The 24530-nt window shown below is 39.3% G+C and overlaps 1 pseudogene; it reads right to left on the bottom strand.

Moving 5' to 3' along the window:
• Window positions 1-23627: 23627 nt before the first annotated feature.
• On the bottom strand, window positions 23628-23723 carry LOC123326555 (annotated as a pseudogene).
• Window positions 23724-24530: the final 807 nt, after the last annotated feature.

Raw genomic sequence — 24530 nt, 5'->3', positions numbered from 1 at the left:
GTCCTGTCTTTTTATCCAATCTGCAACCCAATCTGCCGTTCTATGGGAGCGTTTAGGCCATTCACGTTGAGAGTGATTATTGAAAGATATGAATTAATTGTCATCATGATGCCTGTGAAGACGTTGTTTTTATAGATTGTCCCTGTAAATTTCTGTTGTATATCACCCTTGGGGTCTTTCTCCTTTTATAGAACCCACCTTAATATTTCTTGCAGGGCCAGTTTAGTGGTCACATATTCTTTCAGTTTCTGACGGTCGTGGAAGCTCTGCATCTCTCCATCCATGCTAAATGAAAGCCTTGCCGGATAAAGTATTCTTGGCTGCATGTTCTTCTCATTTAGTACCCTGAATATGTCTTACCAGGCCTTTCTGGCTTGCCAGGTCTCTGTGGATAGGTCTGACGTTATTCTGATGTTCCTCCCTCTGTGTGTAAGGAATCTCTTCCCCCTAACTGCCCTTAAGATGGTTTCCTTGGTTCTAAGATTTGCAAGTTTTACTATTACATGCCGGGGTGTTGGCCTGTTTTCCTTGATCTTGGGAGGGGTCCTCTCTGCCTCTAGGACATGAGTGTTTGTTTCATTCCCCAGATTAGGGAAGTTCTCAGGAACGATTTGCTCAAATACATCTTCTAGTCCTCTCTCTCTCCACTCCCTCAGGATTCCAATTATTCTGACATTGGAACACTTCATGGTGTCACTTATTTCTCTGATTCTATTTTCATGGATTCTGAGTTGTTTTCCCCTGGCCTCCTCTTTTCCCTTTTTATCTATAATATTGTCTTCCAGGTCGCTTATTCCCTCTTCTGCGTCAGTTACCCTAGCTGTTAGATTATCTAGATTGGATTGGATCTCACTGATAGCGTTTTTAAGTTCTGCCAATTCCCCTTTCATTTCTGCCCTTTTAGACTCTATGTTGCCATTAATTGATTTCTCCATTCTAGCCATTGTCTTCACAGTTGCTAGCCTGAATTCCATCTCCGACATCTTGGTTATATCTGCATCCATTTGTAAATCTGCAGCATAAGTCATAATCTCTGAGTCTTTTCTATTTTGGGGGCTCCTCCTCCTAGTCATTCTGTTGATGGGTGTTTGAGGGAATGTATAGAGTCCAAATTATTGACCAGAACCCAAGCAAGATGCACCTGTTTTCTTGGGACCTTAGGGTTGCTAGCCTCTTGTTTTCCCAGCCTGTGTTCTGTGGGAGGGGCCTGCCTCACTGTTACTCGGGCAACCCTGTTTGGGCAGAGTTGCCCTGCCCCCCTTTGCCGGGGGATGGGCTCAGTGGGAATCAGTTTTTGGGGCTTTTGTTCTCTGGCGGCTTTCCACGTCTATTCCGCGAGTAAGAGCAGAAGAGACCATTTCCAACCCTCTGCCTCAGAGCAGAGAGACCGCAGTCTGTTCTTCAGTGAGCTCTCCAGGCCACACCGTCTCCGTTTCTGTGTTTCTGTCCATGCTGCTGTAAACTGCAGCGGCCTGGGTTGTGCACCCCTCCGCAGCACTCCCAGTCCTGCCTCCAGGTAGGGGCATGTCTCTGCCCTTTGTGCTTCTAAAACCGCCAGCCGCTCCCAGTTCACCTGTGCGACCCCACCCCTCCGGGTTTCCGTCCCCGGGGGCTGCCCTAAAGTCCTTTCCCGGCCGCTACTGGTCTGCGAGTCTGTGCCTGTCCGCAGCGAGGCTGTCGCTCCCTGGCGGTGTAGGATCCCCATGGCCAGGCACCTTCCCGCTGCTGTTTATCCTCCGATATCTGCCCATGGAATCACGGCTCCCCGCTTTGTACCTCAAAACCAACCACCCACGATACTCTGTTTGTAGAGATCCAGATCGTCTTACATCTCAGGCTGGTTTCGTGGGTGCTCAGAGTGGTCTGGTAGATATCCAGCTCAATTCCAGGGACCAGTTGAAATAGGGTCCCCTACTCCTCCGCCATCTTTCCCCCCTTTTCCGGTTGTTTCCTTTTTACCTGCTTCTGTCCTTTCCCCAAATTCGATAATAGCCCTATCTTTTCCTGTGACTGGTGAGATGCCCCATGGTCCCTCTTCATGTATGGTCTCCTTGCTGCAGCACGTTAATAAGTAGTGTCCTTGGTGGTCTTTATTTGAGGAGGTTTGAGGTATAGTCCTGTGGACACAGGAATCCGAAAACAAGGATTCTGGATCCACCTGTATGGTGAAAGACCTCAAGCAGTAGAGCAGATGGTTGAAAACGTGGGCTCTGTCCTGCATGGATGCTTCTGAATGGTGTAACTTTAGACAAGTCCCCTGAAATCTTTTTTTTTTTAAGATTTTTAAAATTTATTTATCTGACAGGGAGACATAGCGAGAGAGGGAACACAAGTGAGGGGAGTGAGAGAGGGAGAAGCAGGCTTCCCACTGAGCAGGGAGCCCGATGCGGGGCTCGATCCCAGGACCCTGGGATCATGACCTGAGCCGAAGGCAGACGCTTAATGACTGAGCCACCCAGGCACACCAAATCCCCTGAAATCTTAAGCCCTTAGTTTTCTCCTTTGTAAAATGTGGGTAGTGATAATGCCAACTTCATAAGGAAGTTAATAAGACTAAATATGATACAAAGAATACGATAGTTAGTTTTATGTATCAATTTGACCAGGCCATGGTTTCCAGTTGTTTGCTCTGTCTAGATGTTGCTGGGAGGGTCTTTTTTAGATGTGCAGACTTTGTATAAAGCAGATTATTCTACATAATGTGGGCAAGCTTCATCCAATCAGGTGAAGACCTTAAGAGCAAACACCAAGATTTCTCAAAGAAAAAGCAATCCTGCCTCAAAACTACAACAGAGAAAACTTGCCTGACTTTTTAAGTATGCAGCTTTCAGACTAAGACTTTAACATCAACTCTTACCTGAATTTCCAGCTTGCTAGCCTGCTTTATAGATTTCAGTCTTGCCAATTCCTTAAAATTTCTCTCTCTCTCTCTCTCTCACACACACACACACACACACACACACACACACACCTTCTTGCAGGAAATAAAGCATTTGGCCCACTTCCAGGCACAGAGGCCTCCGTTAACATGAGCAACTATTATTATTAAACTTTCTGGACCTCAAGTCCTCACTTATACAATGAGGGTATTGAGTCCGTAATCTCTGGGGTATTATTCAACTCTACACTCAAAAAATGTAATATAGAGTCCTGCATGATAAAAGCTGTCCTTATGGGGAGGGAGAACAAATTAAAATGCTAAATCTTTTTCTATTGATTTTTGTGACTTGATGGCAATACTGTTTATGCTCTGCTGCTGGTTTTAAGTTTCAAGGTGTGTTTAAAAGTATGTCCGGGACGCCTGGGTGGCTCAGTCGATTGGGCGGCTGCCTTCAGCCCAGGTCGTGATGCCGGGGTCCTGGGATCGAGTCCCATGTCGGGCTCCTTGCTCGGCAGGGAGCCTGCTTCTCCCTCTCTCCCCCTCTGCTTGTGCTCTGTCAAATGAATGGAATCTTTAAAAAAAAAAAAGTATGTCCAATGTGTTCTTGATAAGTTGAATAGAAGGAATTTTGTAACATCCGCAAAGACTTTCACATTCAAGGAGAGCTGTGCTCTGCCGCTTGTTATATCATAGGCTAGGAATTGTTGGTCCAGTGGGAAAATTCAGATAAAGAAGAGGTTGGGAAGGAAGTCTCATTCTCTAGGAACCTCAGTGCTAGCAGATTTCACAGGGGGAAAGTGTAATGGGAGATGGCGATTATGAAAGTAAAGGCAGAGTCTTCTGAGCTTCCTTTTTGTTTTTGAGCTTGTTTTGCTTATCTTGTTGATGTCCTTTAAAGGAAAATAAAGCAGTACTTTTATTTTTGGAGTGAAGGTAAATGTTCCTTTACTCCCCTCCCCCACTGAAGATCTATTCTGTTATAGTACCCCTTTTCTACTTTATTTTTTCTAATAGAATTTACTACCTTCTGATATATAGGTATTTATCACTTTGTTTATTGTTGGTTATTCTTACTAGAATATAAGATCCATGAGAGTGGATGTTTTGTCCACTGTATTTAGTGCTGTATCCTGAATGTCTAGAACTGTATTGAGGATATAGTAGATGTTCAGTAAATATTTTTGGAATGTATAAAAATACCTGGAAACAAATTTCTTATTCTCTGCCACTCTAATAGTAATTATTGCCATGCACTGAGGGTAATCTCTGTGGTTACATTGCCTTTTCTTTTTCTTTTCTTTACAATGCAGAGGTCTTTGTGGAGAACATGGCATATCTGGTTTCATCCTCCCTCAGCTGAGACTTTAAAAACTTCCAAAATGCAGGGGCGCCTGGGTGGCTCAGTCGTTAAGTGTCTGCCTTCTGCTCAGGTCATGATCCCAGGGTCCTGGGATCGAGCCCCACGTCGGGCTCCCTGCTCAGCAGGAAGCCTGCTTCTCCCTCTCCCACTCCCCCTGCTTGTGTTCCCTCTCTTGCTGTGTCTTTCTCTGTCAAATAAATAGAAATCTTAAAAAAAGAAAAAAAGAAACTACTGATTTATTGGGGTGCCTGGGTGGCTCAGCTGGTTAAGTGTCTGCCGTCGGCTCAGGTCATGATCCCAGGGTTCTGGGATCGAGCCCCGCATTGGGCTCCCTGCTCAGCAGGAAGCCTGCTTCTCCCTCTCCCACTCCCCCTGCTTGTGTTCCCTCTCTCACTGTGTCTCTCTCTGTCAAATAAATAAATAAAATCTTTAAAAAAAAACAACAACTTCCGAAATGCAGATCTCAGGAATGAGGAGCAGCTTTATTTCTAGGTTGATGCTATGATTATAGTAAAGTTGTTCCTGTAGTATCTTCCTGTGATAAGTATAACAATCTTAGTAATCCAGACCTGAAATTAATTGGACAGTCATGAGATTTGTAATTAGGTGACCCAGACTTTGGTCACCTCCTAGGTAAACCCTCAGCATGTCTCTCTTTGTCTCCACTTTCCCATATACTCCATGAAGTATTATATGAGACAGATATATAAAAATTCAGCAAAAGGTAAACTCACTCTACAAATGGTCATTACTGTAATATAAAAATAAAAGATTCCCAAAAGAAAGGGAAATTAAATTTTCTGAACATCTGGTATATACTTACATGTGATTTAACTTAGCCCTCATGTCAGCCTTGCAAGTATTGCATGATTTACCCCCATTTTAAAGATGAGGAACCTAAAGCTCAGAGAGGTACTTAAATTTCTCCAAGTCAGATGACTGTAAGTGACTCAGTAGGATTTCACTGAAAGTTCTGAGGACTCCCTACCTGGGGTGCTCTTTACCAGGCCATACTAACCAATAGGAGGAGAGCCACGCCTGGTTTGAAGCCACATCTGTCTGAATTAGACATAGGGGCGTCACAGTCCTGACAGAGTAAAGCTTGGTCAGCACACAGGGCCTTTTTGGGAAGAAAAAGATGTGCGGGAGGCTGGGTGGGGGTGACCGTGCACCAGGGTGGAGGTTCGGCACACAGAGCATGAGCTGTTTTCCGCCTGGCATTCCCCGGTTCCAGAACCCTAAGCGTAGCCCGGAACACAGAAATGATCCTGTAACGGTTCCAAATAACTCGGCAACAGCTTGCACATTAAAATTAAATGTCATATTCACAAGTACCACTTTGTGGGAAGGGATGATATAGGAGAACCCATCCACCACACTTCAGAGGAGAATAGCTGGAATTATTCAGCATCTCTGAGAAGTCCACTACTGCCCTGCTAATCTACATTTCTTTCTATCAAAAATCAAGTTAGTCAATATGTGTGAGTCTGTTTCTGGGCCCTTCTTTTCCGTTGATCACTTTGTCTCAGCATGCGTCAATCCCACACTGTGTTAATTCTATTGCTTTATGTAAGTTTTGTTATCTGTTAGTTCCTCTTTGGGAGCTGTCTTTGATTTTTCATATGAAATCTAGTATTAACTATTAAGTTCCACCAAAAAAGTGGGAATTGATTAGAACTGCTTTGGATTTATGATAAATTCCAGGCAAATTGGCATCTTTTATGGTATTGAGTATTTTAATCAATGAAAATGATATACCTATTTTAGGTCTTCTTTAATGTCTTTCAATAAAATTTTATAATGTTCTCCAGGAAGATCTTACACATCCTTTGTTAGTTATTCAAAGTTTATTCCAAATATATTTTTATATTATCTAAGTGGAATCTTTTTAAAAGCTACATTTTGAAAATTGTTATAGGTGAAATAAATGCAACTGATTTTTGTACATTGATTCCGAATTTAGCAAAGTTGCTATAGTCATTTATTTTGTCTTTTCAGCATGAAAAATAACAGTTTGTTTCCTTCTTTCCAACTCTTATATTTTTATCTGCTGTAACACACTGTCTAGGACATTGGGTGCAGTGATGAATAGAAGTGGTCATAGCAGACAATACTCCTGGTCTTCAAAGCAAACTTTCAACCTTTTACCATTCAGGATGATATTTATTATAAGTATTTTGTAGGTAATTTAGTTATGAATGGATGTTGATTTATATCGAGTGCATTTTCTTTATTGAGATAATGATTTATCACCTTTATACTTTTAATGTGGTGAATTACATTAATTTCTCTTCTACTGTTAAAATAACATTTCTGAGATAAACCCCTCTTGGTTAAAATGTATTATTTATATGCTGATGGATTTGCTTTGTTGATATTTTATTAGGATTCCTATCCAGGTGCATGAATGACATTTATTTGTAATTTTATTGTCTTTTATGGTTCTTGTCAGATTTTAGTATCAAAGTTGTGTTAGCATCACAAAATGAGTTAGAGGATGTTTGTTCTTTTACCTACTTGAATTTTTTTTTTTTAAATGATTGGAATTCCTTGGTTGTTTTGTATAAGCCATGGGCAAATTGTCTGATGCTGGCATTTGCTTTGTGGTAAGGCTTTAAAGTACTGTTTCAATTACTTTTAATGGCTATAGTGTTACTCAGATTTTTCAAATTTCTTTTCAATCAGTTTTGGTATGCTGTATTTTCTCAGGATTTTTCTATCCCATCAAGGTTTTCATATTTATTGGTGTTGAGTTGGTCCTATTGTCCTTTTATTACATTTTTTTTTTTTTTATTCATGAGAGACAGAGCGAGAAAGAAAGGCAGAGGGAGAAGCAGGCTCCCAAGGAGCAGGGAGCCCAATGTGGGACTCGATCCCAGGACCCTGAGATCATGACCTGAGCTGAAGGCAGACGCTTAACCATCTGAGCCACCCAGGCGCCCACTTTTATTACATTTTTAATCTTTGTAGCATCTGTAGTTTTGTATTTATTTGTTCATGATGTGTTTATTTGATCAGTCTTTGTTTGTTTTCTTGATCAATCTTATCAGAATTTGGTCCATTGTATTTTTTTTTTTTCAGTTAACAGCTTTTCAGTTTGTTATGTTCTACTTCATTGATCCCTGCCGCTATCTTTATGATTTCCTACTTCCTACTTTTTATGCTTGTTTCTATTTCCCGCCACTAATATCTTAGGTCTGGTGCTTCAGGCATTCATTATTAGGCTCTTTTCTTATCCAGTATAAGTATTTAAATGCTTATCCCTTACCCTTTAGCTGCTCCCCACAAGTTTTGAAGCAATGTTTTTGTTACCATTCAGTTATGAATGTTATTTTATTTTGGTAAGAAATGCTTCTTTGACCCATGAGTTATTAAGAAATGTATTTGTTAACCCCAAATCTTTAGATTTTCCTAGTAACATTTTGGTTATTAATTTCTAACCTAAATGGTGACTAAAAGATGATCTATTTGATTTCAACATTTGAAATGTGTTAAAATTTACTGGCCAGGTATGAGGTCATTTTTTGGTAAATTTTCTGTACACACTTGAAAAGAATGCGTATTTTGTTGTTTTTTGGTGCAGTGTTTTATATATGTATATATCCACTGATCAAACATAATTCTATTTTTCAAAACTGCTATAGTGATTCTTGCTTGTTTGACAGAATTATTCAGGTAGCTGTATTAATTAAAATTTGTCACTATGTTGCAGGATTGGTGTATTTCTTTTTATAAGTCTGTTAACTTTTGTTTAATATACGTTAAGGTGGTTTTTGTTAATATTTACAAGTTTAGAATTGTTATATCTTCCTGGTCAGTTGAAACTTTTATTACTATGTGGCTACTTTTTTTTTTTAATCTGTAGCAATACTTTATGTTAAATGTCTACTTTGTCCAATATTAATATGGATGTATCAACTATCTTTTGATTTACTATCATATCTTTTTACTTTCATTCTTTGTGGGGCCTATACTTTGGTTAAATGTCTCATCAACAGCATACAGGTGGATCAAGCAACCTAACAGTTTTGCTAACTAAATTTACATTTACGTTTATTATAATAACTGATACGTTGGATATTTTTTCTAGCAATTTATTTTGTGACTACCATGTGTCTCACCTTTGTATATGTTTCTCTTTCTCCCCTTTCTTGACTTCTTCAGGATTGATTTTTTTTTCTTCTCATTTCTTTTTTTTTTTCCCTCCACACTCTTGGTGTAAAGGTGACCCACTGTATTTCTTTTCATTTAGTTGCTATCTTGTAAATATTACCATGTATACTTCTCAAAGGCTAAAGTAACCTGGTATTTTTACCCTTCTTCAAAATAATATAACGGCCATTCCAAATGAAACTCCCATCATCACCTCTTTGTGGCTTATTTGCTATTGCCATTATGTATGTTAGTGCCATTTCTTTTTTTCCCTAACTACATGACATTATTATTTTTGTTTTATGCAGGCCATGTCTGTTTAGATTATTGCACATATTTATTTCTGCCTTTGTCCATAATTCCTTCTTGAACCTCAGTGTTTCCATCTGGGATCACTTTACTTCTTTTTTTTTTTTTTTTAAGATTTTATTTATTCATTTGAGACACAGAGATACAGAGAGACACAGCGAGAGAGGGAACACAAGCAGGGGAAGTGGGAGAGGGAGAAGCAGGCTTCCCGCGGAGCAGGGATCCCCATGTGGGACTCGATCCCAGGACCCCGGGATCACGACCTGAGCCGAAGGCAGACGCTCAACGACTGAGCCACCCAGGCGCCCCTGGGATCACTTTACTTCTGCCCAAAGTACTTCTTTTGGGATTTTACTGTTGCCTAGTGTCACCATTGCTATTGGGTTCCATCTTCTTGACCCTTCACTGTAACCTGTTTCTATTGTTTGTGTGACTAAAGGGTAGTTTTATTGTTTTTGGTGTTTCCAATTAAATCATGGTGTGTCTACGTGTGGTTTTCTTCATATCTATCCTTTTAGGATTTGTTGACCTTCCTGAGCCTGTGGTATGATGACTTCAGCCAACCTTGAAAATTATCAACCTTTTTTTTTTGTGAGTCCATTCCCTCTCTTTTCCTCTGGACTTTTAATTAGATAATATATAAAACTGCCTCAATCTATCCTCAATGTTTCTTAACTTATTTTCAAATTTTTCATACCTCTGTCTTTATGTCCAATATTCTGAAAACACTTTTCCTTCTATCTTTCAGCTCATTCTATTTTCAGTTGTGTCTAAGTTATTCATTGCTGTGTAACCAATTACTCCAAAACTTAGTCCTCTTAAGATAGCAAACCATTATTTTTCAGTTTCTGAGAGTCAGAAGTCCAGGAGCTGCTTGGGGTATGTGGTTTGGCTCATGGCCTCTCATGAGATTGCATTCAAGCTGTAGGCCAGAGAGGCAGCAACCTGGGGGTGCTAGAAGATCTGCTTCCAGGTTCACTCTTGTGACTGTTGGCAGAAGGCTCATCATGTGGCAGGTTGGCTTCCACCAGAGTGATGATGATGATAGAGAGAGAGAAAGAGAGGGAGAGAGAGAGAGAGAAACCCAAAACAGAATATACTTTGGTTAAATGTCTCATCAACAGCATACAGGTGGATCAAGCAACCTAACAGTTTTGCTAACTAAATTTACATTTACATTTATTATAATAACTGATATGTTGGATATTTTTTCTAGCAATTTATTTTGTGACAGTATCTTTTAAAACCTAATCTGAGAAGTACATACCATCTCTTGTGCCATATCCTATTGGTCCCAGAGACCAGCTCTGGTACATTGTAGGATTGTACCATACAAGGTTGTGAGTATCAGGATGGGGGCTGGTTATTTGGGGCCGTTTCAGAGGTTGGCTACATGGTGGTGAAACCTGTCCATTCTTAATGATAATGATTTTATTTTCCATTTCTGGATATCTGTTTTTTGTTTGTTTTGCAAATATGCCTGCTTCTTCTCTTCTTAGGATTTTAATTTCTTTCCTGTTTTTAAAATACAGCAAATACATTTATTTCATATTTTATGCCTGATAACTCCATTGTCTGAAAATTTTGCTGACTGACTGAATTTGCTGCTTGTTGTTTCTTCTGGATGTTACTCAAGGTAATTTGATCCCCAATCTGTTTTTTCTTTTAAATGCAACTTTATTTTTCATAGACTTCATCTATAGAAATTCTTTGAGGACAGATTTGGGGCATAGTCTTTCAAAGAGGAATTGCACTTGATTCTTTCAGGTGCCAGGGGGTACTTTTAGCCTAGAACAACTTCAAATTCCTGGCTTGCAGTTTTTTATATGACCCAGGTAACATAAATTTGGGCTGCAAAACTTCATGAAGATTAGCTTATGTTTATAAATTATGAGAGAAAGTTTCCCCCTCTCAATCAGGGTCAAATGTGAGGTTAGTAAATAAACCCTGAACTAGGTTTATTTCTAGTTTACCCTTATACTCAGGTTAAATGCATTTGGAATTAACGTCATGCAGAGGAGTGCTCTATTAGACTGCTCACCTTGGATGGGACCATGGCCTCATCTGTCCTCTGTGACCTTCAGTGGCGTGAAAACTGAAGCTCAAGTTCACTCACAGCATATGGGCTCAGTGTTCTATTTCCCTGCCTGGGTTCCTAATTTTGCCAAGTTTTTGGCCTCTGACCATAACTCAGTAACTCATCAGTGCATTTTTAAAAACGTATTCTTAAATGCTTATGTTACCCAGTATTTCTGATTATTTTCAGTTCTAATTATCTCTAAATATTTTCAGTATTTCTAATGACTTTCAACTTGGGTTGGTCAAGAAACCTCTTCTCCCATGCTGCTAGAAATGAATGTTCTCCTCTTCATAACTTTCCAAGTTCTGTTGGACTTTATTATGTGTAGCCCAGAATTGGAATATAGTGATTGCCTGATTTTTGACTAATTTTGGAAGATTATGTTGCATAACAATATGCGAAGATCTTGTAGCTTCTTGCTTTCTGGTCTTCTCAGTAGATATTCAAAATTTGTCCAAATTTTGTGGAATTTAGTAAGATTTCTGCAGCAGAATCTGATGGCCTTGGAGAAAATTAACTTCTTTATTTTAGCAAGTGTATATTCTGAAGGTTTGAAAATTTTAGAATAGGCAATTATCTGAAAAGGAAACTAAACTATCATTCTTTCCAAACACAGAATAATGGGCTAATGATGACAGAGAACCTTTTAAACCTATGATTTCTCATTTATTCTTGATACCGTACTTTCTCTTTCTTGGTTCCATCTTTCACATTAAATATCCAATTTTAAATTCTGTTGTCTAATTGATTTAATGATTAAGAAAATGTTCCTGATATTCAGCCTAAATTTTTCTTCCTAATTTATTCCCATTACTCCTGGTTAAATCTTGAATAACTAGGATTGATGAGGCACTGAGAACTAATTAATTGATTGCAAAGCATTGTGGTATTTTCCAACCCCACAGTGAATTCTCTTAGTCTTAGAAACACTTTTAGCAGTAAACTTCATTGTAAGGCCATTTGTTTGTTGTATTTCTGGGTGTTTTTCACAGACAAGTTAAGTTTAATATTTTCCCCAAAGATGTCACATGTAGGCATAAACTAATATAAGGCTAAATTTTTACTTAGACATTTTCACTTGCTTTTCTGTAGTAGAGTTTATCACATTTGCAGAAAAGGCGTTCAGTCCTAAGTGACCCTCAGAGAACTACATTCTGGATGGGACCTTATGGATACCCTTTGAACATCGTATGACTCTTCCTGAGCGTGCTGCCCACTCCCGGGGCATGGCTTACTCACTTGCTTCTTTCTGTGAACTCTTCACACACTCTGCATTGTAGCACCCAGTACAACCCTCTGTATGGTTTTCTTTGCTGACTTTCGTGGCCCCAGTGTGATTAAAGCTCCCTGAACAAGAATCTTCTGACAGCCTCCATTTTCTAAGGACTGTGCTGGAAAATGTAATACTAAGTTTTTAGTTCAGGGCAAAGTGTGCCCTTAGTATTCAGAATGGTGATAGTAGCTTACATTCTAAAATCTGGAAAGACTCCTTAGGGGCAGTGGGGTTTGACCTGAATCTAGATGGTTGAGTAGGAGTTAGGCAAGTGGAGAAGTGAAGACAGGGTTTTTTAAAATTTATTTTTAATTTTTTTTTTAAGTAGGCTGCGTGCCCACCGTGGAGCCCAACACAGGGCTTGAACTCATGATCCTGAGACTGAGATTAAGAGTTAAACACTTAATCAACTGAGCCACCCAGGCACCCCAGAAATGAAGACAGGTTTTTTTTTTTGTTTTTTTTTTTTTTTAAAGAGGGCACTGACTGTGGAAGTCCACCAAGGCAGGGGCTGTTTGGGAAATTGCTGGTTCTGGAACAAAGGATATGTGAGTGAGGCAGGCAGGGTCAAGGCTCAGAGCATCTTTTGTGCCATAATTAGAACATTGATTTTTATCTTGAGTGAGTCGAGGACTTTATAACCAGAGGGGAGCTCCATAAGAACTCATTGTTGGTGATGATAGTGACATTTTATATTCTTGTTTAAAAGAAGTGGTTTGAGTGGAAGAAAAATCACTGGGTCTTTTATTTACCACATGTATTTGGTTTGCAAGTTGCTACAGGATTCCACATCAAAAACATTGCTTTACTCCTCCCCATTCAGGTATTTTAAATGTCCAGTTTATGAGAGAAGCTCTTGTGGGAACGCCAGCCACCCCCCACACCGTTTTCCCCCAGATGAGAATGCAGCATGACTTGGGAAAGATAAAAGCCAAACAAAACAGTGTGGATTTGACAGTTCTGATATGTACAGTTCTTAGATACTTAGCTGACCTAGAGGGACTGTTAGGCATTGCTTTTCACATCTGTTTGACAGATGGGTGAGGCATATCGCTTGCTCTAAAGAAGGGGATAGCATGAAAAGGGTAGACCTTAGTTCTGGAATTTAAATGTTATTAGTGGTAGGACAGAAATGGTATATATTTTTTTATTGATTTATCAATATCTTTTTTCATTTTCTTTATTAACCTTTAGAAAACACCTTTCTTTTCTTTTTCTCTTTTAAAATATTGTGTGGTACTGAAGTCTGTCTTTTTAGTAGCCTTCTAGAATTTTAAGCATGCTGTCTTCATTCTGATGAGATCTGGGAAATGTTGCCTTGTAAGTGCCTTATCTTGGTACAGTATTGTATTCAAACATGACTGTGGCATTCATAGAATTACCTCAGAGCAGTGCCCAAAGGATTCTTATGGTGTTTGCCTTTCCCCACTAATGAGCACTGTGTGGGAAGTGAGCAGGGTCAAGGTCATTCAGTAATGTTTTTTGTATAGCTTTTGTTGCTCAATGTGGGATTTAGCTCGATACCCTCAGAATTTATTGGTTGGTTGGTAACTACATTAATAAAGGAAAATAATTTTCTCCCCTCTGGGAGCTCTGTTAGAATCACCGTGAGTTCTTTTATGTGCTGTTAATTTAGCTTTGGATTGGAGGGTTCCCTCCAGCTCTTCCTGACTGCTTACTCAGGTGTGCTGGAGAGGAAAGAAAGAAGGCTTCCACAGAGATTGAAGGCTGAAAGTGGAGGATGAGAGGTGGCGGAGGTAGAAGAGAGGAGGGTGGTGGTGGGACGAAAGGGGGGCAAGTGAAAAATGGGAAGAGAGGGGGGAAAAGAGATTCCTTTTTCCATCTTTCCGTATTTCAGTTACTAGACACAGACTCATCGAGCAGTGCCTTGGGAGCGTAGAGGAATAAAGGTTGACTTATCACTAAGTAAGGAAACTCAAGCTAACTCATGGCCTCTGAAACCATTTGAGACAGCCGCTGTAAAGAAAAGTAGTCGGACAGAAATACATTGGACACGTGGTGGTAGCATTCATTTGTATGAAGGTAAAATGTATTCGTGATTTATGTCCTTTTTGATTAACACCTTGAGATGTATATGTGTACATGCATACACATAGGTTATTTATAGCTTTGTTTTGGCAGTCCTCTGGCATCTCAACCATCTTTTGAAATACTGCGTAAGGTCGAAGAAACACTTCTAAAGTTGGTAATGATAGAAATTAAAAGGTGAAGAAAATGGAGGAAGGCAGTTCACCACAGAGACATCAAATTTTATTTTAATTTTTCAACCTGAAGTTTAACACAAAAGAGAAATCTTTCCCGACAGGATAGGCTAAGGAATATTTCACATCGACTTGCAAGTTATTAACTGGGTTTTTTTTTGTGGGGGACAGGTATCACCTCAGTAACTGCTCCAAATGCATTTACTTTATTTTAAAGGTTGTTCTTTCCATTATTAATGCCATCCTGAATCACAGAGCCATTTATGATGAAATGTACTACTCTAAAAATCCTGTAAATGCATCTGTAATGGTTGCTGATATTTCACTTCATCCTAAAATATACTGTAAATTTTTGGAAGATGTTTTTATCTACTGTATATTCTCTGCAGACTGTTAGAATCCAGTTTATTAACTCTCTGGAAGTTGGAAGCTATGCTTGAATAAAGTAATACCAATATTTGTCAGGATTGGCTCAAATTATGTGTTTTATGAGGTAACAGCAAAATTTCAGATTTTGAGTGTTTTACATCAGTAATGATTCTGGTGTGGGTAGTGTGGACAGGTTTTAACAAGCTTCAGAAGGTTTTACTTGTTTTTTTTTTTTGTTTGTTTTTGCTTATTAAAGTCAGAAGGTATCTCTCCTAGAGTGTTTGCAGTATCTCCACTAAAATTGGGAAATTTTGCTTAAAGTACAAAAAAAAAAAAGGGGGGGGGGTTCAACCAACCTCATAAATTTCAAAATCTACCCGGGTATAAAGATATAGGGAGAAGTGGTGTGAGAAACCTCAGCTGAGATCCCAGAGACCTGAGTTTAAGTACCATTTTATTTTTTTTCTCTTCCTGGCTGGACAGCTAAGGCTGGTCAGTTAACCTCTCGGAGACTTGGTTACCTCAAGTATAAAATAAGGAAGCCGAATATGCTGGTCTTTGCTTCAGGATTTTTAGTGTAGACTAATCATCTTTCTAGAGCAAATGGGGTTCCCCAGAGTTCTCAGAGTAACAAGAGAGTGAATAGATGGTCATATAGTGAGACCTGTTTGCCTGTGTGATGCCAAGACCACTGGAGCAAAACAAAGAAGTAGAAGGTGTTAATCCAGATTGCAGATTTAGATTCTAGGGCCATGAGATGCAAGGCCCGATCTTGGGGCTCTTCCCCAAATCACCTAGATTAGATTTTAATCCATGCTTCTCACTTTACAGATGAGGAAGCTGAGTCCTCGAAAGAACAAGGGGCTTGGAAGTCTCACATACCAGTCACTGTTGGCAAGACCTGGGGCCTGGACTTCGAATCCCCTTGACAGGATCTTATTTGGCAACCCATCCTCCCTTTTCTGCTCCCTTTCAAAACTTGCTGTCAGGAAAGTACATCATAACCTCATTTTAGGTGCAGATATAAAAGACTGATGAGTCTTCAGTTTGTGTGTATGTCTATGTTTGGGGGGAGCACGATAATGCAGTCTGATTCCTGACAGCAATAAACTGAGAGGGGGCTGGTTTTTGGAGGGCACGTGGGCCTGTTTTCAGCATCTCTCAAATTAGCCCCTCATGCTTTCTTACTTCATCATTATTTCCCCCCCCTCCTCTTGCTGTCTAAGTAAAAACAAATTTCTACTCAAGCTTAGTTGAAAGCATCACAGGCTGTGGTCTCCATGTTTTCAGAATAAGAAGACCAATCATTTATTTATTTAACAAGGATTTATTGAAGATCTATTATCTACAGGTACTGCCTGAGTCCTGAGGTTAACAGCAATGAGCAAGACTGGGTTCCCGACTTGTTAAATTTTCAGTCTAGTGATAGATGTCCTCTTGGTCCCTTGGCCTAGTAGAAGAGAAATCAGCTACGAGAGACATGATCAGGAGTTCCTGGGCGAGTCTTTGTCACCTTGTTTTTCTCATCTGCTCTTTTCAGAGACAGAAGTTGTTTTAGGGGGTATAAAATAAAAGTAATGGCAGAATTCTTTCTCACTATGCTTTTTCTTGATGTGTATTCTAAATATCAAAGATTTTTCTAAAAGAAATGACTTAATGCCTTCTTCCTGATTTTTTGCAGTGTATGTTGAACCTAAACTGAAGAGCACAAAAGTGAGCATCTTAGGAAACTCAAGACTCAAAAGGGATATGTAAATATTCCATATGCAAAGAAAAGCACCAAACAGACTGCATCTGGGATATTTTCAAAACCCACAGCCCACAATCTTTGTTACTGCAGTATTTTGGTACTGTTTCAAACAATTTCTTCTACCTTGTATAATCATGGCACTGAATAAATGTTCAACAGTAAAACAGTTACTGCTTTTCAGCTCCAGGATGGCTGTGTTTCAGAACTGAGAGAAGAGTGTGCCTCCTGGATGAAAGGTGTAGTATAAATGCAACTTATTACCATTTTAGGCAGAATTCCCAGGCTGGCATTTAGCAATTAAAAAAGCAAAGCTAAACAAGCCCAGGAGATCAACATTTCCTTTTCTTCCAACCCAAGATGCTCAGCTATTGTGGACAAAGAAGTAGAAGGCTCCGCTGTCCTTTGTTGACTCTCTTTGGAGCTTCTAAAGCAGCACAGGGGGGAAGTGAGAGAACTATTTTTTCGTTTCCATTAAGCAACGGAGAGTTTAAATGAAGAGGTACAAATGGCTCTTTCAAGAATTTGTCAAAGCAGAATTCACATTAGAAAAGATTTACTGATTTTTTCCTCCCAATTGAATGATCTCTCTTGATATTTCCAGGTCTTTATCTTCTCTTCAGAGTACTCTGACCTGGGCTTAGCTTTGCAAGGTGCACGGTTGAGTGGGAGATTAGCTTCATAAGCAAATGTAGATTTAGAAAAATATACTTCTGGGAGAGCATGGTTTAGTAAAATAGACATTTCCTGAACTCAAAGAAAAGAGACTCAACATTTTCAAAACATCCTTTACTGGTGATTTCTGAGTGATGGGTGAAAAGTACTTTCCTCAGAGATATACATTCTTCTTTGGATTCGGGACCTCGCTATGAGAATAAACTTTTCTCCCAAATGTTGTTAACTTTAAATATTCAGTATTGATTTCTACTTATTCTCTCTCCCGAGTTCAAAGTTATGCACCCTTCGAGTAGTTTGTAAGGTATCTGTACTTACAAGGAAATGTGAGGTCTCCTTTCCAGGGACTGCTGTAATCTCTTTCTCTAATTCTGTCCATATACTGAACCTAAGAACTCTAACCTTAAGGCCAAGTAATTTACCATTAGTGGTCCGTGTTTATTGAAAACACACCCACAGAGAAATGACAATGATTGTTGTCATCAAAACTAGTGCTTTGATTATAAGTGTAAGAACCTAAATTTCTCTTGAACACATTTTAAAACTCTTTATCTATGAAATTTCTCAGCAATGAACAACAACAGAATGGAAATAGAAATATGTATTAAGCCCAAGGAAAAAAAGTCTTTCAAATGAAGACCCTGTTATCTTTTTAACAGTTTTGTTCTTTCTGTGATTTACTAGGTACCATAAATGTGAACTTAAGGTTTCAATTCTTCCTCCAGTCTCAAGTCCAGGTGCTTTATTTGATGTTCTTCCTGGAGGGCCCCAACCCAGCACACCGCGTTGGAGAGTTACATACCCGGAGAAAGGCACAGACAAATTTTCGGTTACAGTTGTTACTTTACAATCAATACTTGTTATTTGTCTGTTGATCTAAGGCTAATGACAATTAGATTGAATAAAGCAGGTACTGGAGGACATTGCACACGCTAAAGCCACTGCATGATGCCAAAACGCAAAATCCCAGGGCTAGCTAGAACCATTCTATATGACATTGTAATGATGGTCACATGACACCACATATTTGTCAGAAGCGCACAGAACTTTACTGCACAAAGAATGAGCCTTCATGTATGCGAATCTAAACAAATCATTTAGGAGGTCAGAGGATCGAGTATGGGACAAAAGAATCTAACACCCTTACATATGTAGGCAACAACATCACTAAAGTGGCGATTGGGGAGTGGGGGGTTGGGAGGTTGGGGGTGGGGAAGGTGCTGCCAATACCCAAGTCAGGCACTTCTCCCAAGAGATGACTGTGGGCACCACGGACATACACAGTGTCTTTTGAGCAACACCTGTATCGAAATCACCTGTGTAACTTTTCAGTTCTATTTTGAAATAAGCGTGAAGCTATCTTCGTTTGCAGAGATTCTGAGTCAGTAGGAGTTGTGTGGGTCATTTATTGAAGAGGTCAATGAATGTTAATATAACAAGAACCTAATAATAATCACACAGAAGCTTAATATCCATACAGGGGTGGGATGAATTATGCAGCAAGAGTTTATATCCGTTTCTTCTTCCTTTTCAGCTGGGTTTCAACCAGAAATCTATGTGAGTTACACATTCCCTAAGGCTGAATTGACTTGTTTATGTAATTGCCCTTTTTCTTCTTCAAGTTAAAATTTTTATGATGGAAAATACCTTTCTCCTTATTCTGTATTTTTCCTTCTATCAGGCAAATTTCTGCATTAGACTGCAATAGTTGTGGAACAGGAAAAAAATGTGTGTTTTCAATTTTTGTTATAAAAGCTATATTAAAAAAGCTTTTTGATATATGGGTGCTGGTCCTTATAAATAATATATGAGAAATTAAAGTATTCAGACACACCGGGAATTTGGAATAGTTAGAAATGTGAAATATGTAGGGCTCCATTAAATGATTTTGCAGTGCTAGGAGGTCATAAAGATGATTAGACCCCTGTCTGTGCGAGCTTCATGAACCTCCCCCTCCTGGTTCTGGTGTTAATGATCCTAGTTGTTTGCAGCAGAATTTATATTATTTTAATGATGAGGTCAAGGGGGAATTGGGAGGTGAAGGTCAAAAATACTGTAACATTGGGCAGTGCCTCTTCCGTAAAATCTTACCAAAACTTTTCCTGCCCTTAGTAGTCTTGAGATGGGGTTTTAATTGGGGCCACAGGTAAGGCATCATGAGATCAATTAAACCTCCAAAACTCTGTGCATCCAACTGGCCTATGATCGTCCCTGTGATCTGTAGTAGCCCCAAGGGGCCAAAGGAGAACAGCTCTGGTATTAGCCTCAAAACCATCTCTGGACTGTCCTAGGAGATACTGAAACAGCAGTTTGAGTCTTCTGAGAACTTTTCATTTATTGACACCTTGGTGTATTATGAGAAATTGCATTCATGTGATGGTATCTATCTCCATGAAATTGCTGTAGAGTTGTGCTCTTGGCAATGAATATATTTTTCATAAATACACATACACATGCACACAGTACAGTACTAAAGAGTCGCAAGTGTTTTGTACTACATTTTAACTTCTACATAGGGGAGTGACTTTAGGAAGTCTATTCAGGAAATCTAATTTTACAGTGAGGAAATTGGGATTCCAGCTAGCAACACAATGACAGTTCTTCTTCCCATTAGAATATGGGAAGGCAGGGGTTGAACCCCCAGCACAGTGCTCTTTCTGTGATAAAACATGGCTATATGGATACAAAGATACAGGTATATACCTGTAACACAAAACTGCTTAGAAACATAATATCCAATAAATCTAGTATGAAACAAAACTCACTAATTCTATCTTGAGTCTAAGTTTTTTTTTAATCATTTTTCTATACTGAACTCATACATCCCATAAATAAAAACACTTTAAAGGCCAGATACTTTTGATTGCTAAGTCATAACCGACAAAAAGAGGCTTGAACAAATGCCTTCATTTCATACATTTTGTATAAGAACATTTTGTGACCTTTATCATACCTACCACAGAGCTTTGCCTGTGAATAGTGCTCAGTAAATCTGTGTTCGTTAATTGAAGGGATGAAACGCAGGCATCTCTCAATTTATTGTCAATGAGTGAAAAATTTTTCTCATTTCATCACAGAATTATATGGAGCTGCTATGTGGATGACTGCATCTCCATGTGTTTAAAGGAAAATGTAAGGAAGTTATATCATAATGAATGCCTACTAAGTGCTAGTGACTTTATATCGATTGTCTCATTTAATCCTAAGCACATCCTTGCACCATAAGAATATAATCTCTGCTTACAGGTCAGAAAATTGAGCCTTAGGTCACATAACAAGAAGGATCATGGTCAGGGTTGGAACCAAATTCTGTATGACCACAAAGGCCATCATTTCTCATACTGTAGTCAAATCTGATACAGAAAAGAGACTTCATGATATGCATTTCCTAGAGCTATTTTAAAATGTCTAAGTGCCTGGGTGGGACATGAGGAGGAGGGGAGAAAAAAAAAAGCAGAGTCAAATTCCCCACAGATCAGTTTTTCATTCCAAATGGTGCATGTTATTCTTTGCCTGACTTCACAGTGCATCCCGATACTGTGCAACTCTATTCGTCTCAAGACATATGGAAAGAGTTTTATGTTTTAAACAATTAGACTTGACAGCACTATTGTTTCTTTCTTATTTAATATCCTTCAGCCCTGGAGCCCAGCCAGAATCTGTATTCTCTCTCCAAATTTAATTACCATTCCTCGTACATATCACTTAGTTGTCGGGAGACAGTAACTTAATGACATTTGTTCCTGTGGCTTAAGAACATCTGGGTTATGTCACTTTTTAGCAGATCTGCTTAGCTCAGAGGGAATAAAGTTCTTTGTCTCATGATCTTTCAGGGCCCTTATTATTGTTGATTTTGTTTTCCAGAGCCTATATTGTTCTGTAAATGTCACGAGATGACAAGATTTCTAGGTATTAATTTGTTTCTGCTCAGAGAAGGATGGTAGTTATAAACACGAAGGAACAGGGAACAAGGATATTATAGAGGGGGAAACTAGCAAAGTCATAGTTGCCGGTGTGTAACTTGCTGGTTTGGCAAGCTTAAAACTCCAAGGGAAATGAAAACAAGGGTTATGTAGTGGGGAAAAAAAAAGGCGTCTCTACATTTTGTGTGATTTCGGTTCAACTCAATTCAATCAGTTCAGTTCAGTTCATGAAATATTTCTTTGAGCCTTGAATGAAGAGCAGGTACTATCCTAGATGCTGAAACAACTTAGATTTCTTTATGCCTTTGTGTGGCCAAGCAAAATAGAACTAATAATGTGGGTAGTTTTGAGAAAGTCACTTTACCTCCCTGGGTCTCAGTTTCCTCATCTGTTCAATGGTGACCTCTTGCAATCACTCACATTTGGTGACCTTCCTTATGGCACAGCTGTGCTATAATTAAAAGAGCACTTGTTTTAAAATTGGCAATTCGTATTTTTGTCCTGGTTCTGCTACTATTTGGTAAGTCCCCCAGCTCTTTTTGCATGTTATCTAAGAGGTTAGACAAACTGATTTCAAAGGTTCTCTTTTTACTGGATAGCCCTGTGAGACTGGACGTTACCTCATCTGTCCATATTAATAGCTAGCATAGAGTAAGCAAACAGATTATGGGGATGGTGTTGATGCTGTTGAACCCAATTATTATTCTTTCCTCCACAGTGGTATACTGTATGGTCAGTAATCTGTGACCACACAGATAGGCAACCGGTTCCCCGTGGCAGAAAACATGGCGCTGTGACTGAAAGAAGAATGACTTTTAAAGTCAAAAATTTCAAGAAATGAACATCTCTTTGACTAGCAGAGAAGGTTCTGGCAAGATTTTAATTGGTGTGGGGTTTAGGTTTGTCAGCTTGCAACAAAGAAATATCGCATTGAACTAAACTTTGTTGAGCTCGGTTTGAACATCTATTACCATTCACTGAATATTGTAGCCTCCCTCTTTGTAGTGTCTTTTCCACACAAGGATGCCCCAACTGATTGACATCAATCAATCAAGCTTCACCATGTGACTTGCCCTGGCCAATAAAATGTGAGGAGGGAATTCGATGTGCCATTGCTGCTTGGGAGTTTTAAGAGAGGCAGTGAACAATCATTGTGTTCCCTTTCTCTCTACCACGAGATCAGCAATGTCCCAAGGTGTAGGGCATCCATCAACTTGGCACTCAGCATGAAAACACTGTGGAGCCATCCTGTGATTATTTTAGTGTGATCAAGGACTAATCTTTTGTCGTTGTAATCCACTAAGATTTCTTTGTCCATTGCATTATAGTCTAGTCCCCGCTTGCTCGTAGTGCTTACTACTGAAAAATAAAGTGGGGAGCGAGGTGAATCTAACCTTGGGTCCTTTATGGATATTTCAGTCAGGCAAAATGTTATAGTAATGTATGGTGCGTATTACTTAGAGGAAGTGTGCATTGCATACATATATTGGGGTAAGCAAACCTGACCTTGGGGGTCAGGGAAGGCCATCTTGATAATATGCATTTAAGCTGACAGCTTATAAATTAATAGCAATAAAACTGGCTGAAGGCCAGGAGGAGGAAGAGGGTGTTGCAAACAGAAAGAAAATCACAGGTCAAGGCATAAAGGCAAGAAAGCTGACGGGAGTTGAGGAACTCATTGTTGAATATGGCCGTGAGACAGGGTGAAGGGGAAACTGAGAAGGAACATGGCCGGTGAGATAACATCAATAATAATAATAATAGTGAGCATTTATTAACTTTGTGCTAAGTGCCTTACATATATTTTCCTCATGATTATTATGACCATTTTATACAAGAGGAAATTGATCCAGAAAGAGGTTTAATAACTTGCCTGTAGCCACACAGCGGGAATGTGATTTTATCTGAAGCGCAATAGGAAATCACTGAATGGTGTTACACAGGGGAGCCTCATGATCAGATTCACATTTTAGAAAGATCGTCCAGCTGCAGTGGGTTCCCAAATCAAAATCCCAGTCTGGTGGGAGGAAGTGTGGACCTCCGTCTCTGCTGTTCTTTTTTTTTTTTTTTTTTTAAATTTTTTCATCATTTTTTTTTTTTTTTTTTTTTTTTTTTTTTTTTTAAAGATTTTATTTATTTATTTGAGAGAGAGAGAATGAGGGAGACAGAGAGCACATGAGAGGGGGGAGGGTCAGAGGGAGAAGCAGGCTCCCTGCCGAGCAGGAAGCCCGATGCGGGACTCGATCCCGGGACTCCAGGATCATGACCTGAGCCGAAGGCAGTCGCTTAACCAACTGAGCCACCCAGGCGCCCCGTCTCTGCTGTTCTTAACAGTGTGACTCCATTGACTAAGGCAGTCAGGAGGAGGGAAGATGATTGCCAAAGCACTACAGAAAAGGTTATTTTATTTATTTAGTTAGTTAGTTAGTTTTTAAAATGCTTTTTAAAAAAAATTCAGGCACCTGGGTGGCTCAGTTGGTTAAGTGTCCGACTCTTGATCTCGGCTCGGGTCTTGATCTCAACGGTTGTGAGTTTGAGCCCTGCGTTGGGCTCCACACTGGGCACGGAGCGTACTTCAAAAAAAAGTTAAAATATTTTTTAAAAAATTTAATAAGCTTTATTTTTTTTTTAGGTGAGAAAATATGGAATGCCTCATGAATTTGCACAGGGGCCACGCTAATCTTCTCTGTATATTATTCCAGTTTTACTATATGTGCTGCTGAAGAGAGCATAGAAAAGGTCATGTTTGGAAGGAGTAAGAATGGTATATGCAAGAAAAAAAAATATTGTGGGTCTCCAGAGCATTAAGATTTGGGTAATAGTTTTAATAACAGTATAAATACAATAAATTGATGCCCCAATGAGCTCTTGTACCTAATTCAAATAATGGATATGGTATCACATCAATATTTTGAGCATTTCAATTTACTTTTGACCATAAGACAGACAATTTAGTGGGTAAATTGAAGACAGAACCAAAAATCTTAAATTTTATTTATTTATTTTTTTACGTAGGCTCCATACCCAGTGTGGGGCTTGAACTCATGACCCTGAGATCAAGAGTCCCATGCTCTAGTGACTGAGCCAGCCAGGCACCCCAAAGCCAAAAATCTTTAAAGCAGATTGCATTAGGGTTCTGTGTATTCTTCCCTACTTGTTTACCAAGGTTGAATAAAAGTGCTCACAATTTGTGTTTCTCTTTGTCATAAATAGAGAGACATACAGACCAAGAGGGGAAAGAGTCCTTCCTAAATGACAGTAACAGAGCTCTAACAGTTGTTTTCTCTGAGTTGTGTGGTATCCATCAGAAGCCTCTGGAGACCTAGGCCTGACTGAAGAGGTCCCCAAGTCAAGATGCCAGGGACTGTGATTAGTATGAATGCTCTTCAGTCTTTGTAGGATCCCTTCTGTTTCAGCAGAATTCACAAGAAGAATTGTGGGTAATTTTGACATTTATGGTTTGTGTCCTTTAACCTTCTCTATACACTATCCCCAGAACCCCGACAGGTTCTCTTTTTCCTTTCTTTTCTTTCTTCTTC

The sequence above is a fragment of the Neomonachus schauinslandi genome, chromosome 13, assembly GCF_002201575.2.
Source record: "Neomonachus schauinslandi chromosome 13, ASM220157v2, whole genome shotgun sequence".
In the NCBI taxonomy this organism is placed as follows: domain Eukaryota; kingdom Metazoa; phylum Chordata; class Mammalia; order Carnivora; family Phocidae; genus Neomonachus; species Neomonachus schauinslandi.
Note: the sequence above shows the minus strand (reverse complement) of the source record. Positions and strands in the feature narration are given on the sequence as shown.